We start from the raw sequence: 1,845 nt of genomic DNA, 5'->3' as shown, positions 1-1,845 counted from the left end.
TTACGGAAATGATCGTCTTAAACTATGTTAATGTGCTGTGTATTTACCCAAAACTCTGTCTTCAACTTGGTTCACCTAAAGGCTCAGAACTGACTTGACAAATGTTATACATTGTTCTCCTAATCTATGTTAATGGAACTATATATTTGCATGGAAATCTGCCTTTCTTCAAGATTCAAGTCAATCTATGGCCTGGGATGACTCACCTGGTGCCAAGATTATCTCAAAATGCATCTTGTAGGTGAGGGGCCTGGTGCCATTCTCTGAATTTTTAGACATTTCCTTTCTTTAATTAGCAGACTGCTAGAAACTATATAAGATCCAGCTAAAGACTAGCAGGGCGGTACTCTTTCTGCCCGCTTCTGATGTCTATGTCAGAAGCTTTCTCTATACTTTTATATTTTAATAAAACATTATTACACAAAAGCTCTGAGTGGTCAAGCTTCGTCTCTGGCCCCAGATTGAATTCTTCTCCTCCAGAGGCCAAGAATCCTGGCATCTTTCTTGGTTCAGCAACAACCTTTCAGGAGGCCTGACAACAAAGGCAAGGTCCCATCACTAAGCTGGGCTCAGATTCCAGTAAAGAGAAGGCTGGTCGACCAGAAAGTCTTGACCTGGAAACCGAGTCGGGGTGGCACAAGGGGTGGGAGATTTGGAAATTAGTTGTCTCCTAGGTATGGCTCTTCAGTTACAAGCAACAATAATTGAAGCAGGCTTGCTTAAGCAGAAAGTAAGCTCTAGTAAGCTAGGAGCTTACTAGAAGGATTTGGAGCACACTAGTTTCTCATTGCTGCTTTAACAGATTCCCACAAACACAGTGGTTTAGAACAATATTTCATTGTATATATGTACCACATCTTCTTTATCCATTCATTTGTCGATGGACATTTAGTCTGCTTCCACATCCTGGCTATTGTAAATAGTGCCGCAATGAACATTGGGATACATGTGTCTTTTTGTCATGCAGGAGACCCTGGTTCAATCTCTGGGTTGAGAAGATTCCCTGGAGAAGGGAATGGCAACCCACTTCAGTATTCTTGCCTGGAGAATTCCATGGACAGAGGAGCCTGGTGGGCTACAGTCTAAGGGGTGCAAAGAGTCGGACATGATTGAGAGACTAACACTTTCACTTTTCATGCCCAGTAGTGGGACTGCTGGGTCATATTGAAGGAGGAAACAGAACAGGCTCTATCTTGAAAACAGGACTCCATCTTGGGCTGGACTGTGGATTTTGAGCTATATGCCCAGTATCAATGGAAAGGACATACCAACTGGAAAACCAGGCCCCTGGAAAGAAGAGCCCTAGGGCTCCCCATCGCCTAAAAAAATACCCTAATTATCTGTGTAACCGAACAGAATCATACATTCTATTTTGCTTATTGGGGTATGACCACAGGCCTATTGATAATTGTCCACTGTTAACTACCTAGGCTTAAACCATACGATCACAGGTTAACTTTGATTGTGTCTTTCTTTTTCCTTTGTTCAGACTAGTTTCAGGAAACCTTATACACTTAGGGTATATAAGGTTTTCCCAGAAACTGGTTGGGGTCTTTGGCTAAGAGGAAATTCTGCCTTGGGCCTGCCGGTGTAATAAACTGCACTCCACTATCTGCATTGTCCTTCTGAGTGAGTTTGTTTCCCAGAACGCGTGGCTACAACAATATGGTAGTTTCATTCCTAGTTTTTCAAGGAATCTCCACACGCTCTCCATAGTGACTGTATCAATTGACATTCCCACCAAGGTAGTACCTCTTAATCAAACTCTCTACAAGATACCTCCTTACATTTCAAAGAGTCAGTGAAGGTCCTTCAAGTCAAGTTGAGGAGCTGATCTCAGGTTAA

The sequence above is a fragment of the Bison bison genome, unplaced genomic scaffold (assembly GCF_000754665.1).
Source record: "Bison bison bison isolate TAMUID 2011002044 unplaced genomic scaffold, Bison_UMD1.0 scf7180017864020, whole genome shotgun sequence".
NCBI lineage: Eukaryota > Metazoa > Chordata > Mammalia > Artiodactyla > Bovidae > Bison > Bison bison.
The sequence above is the reverse complement of the archived record's forward strand: the minus strand, read 5'-3'. Positions refer to the sequence as shown.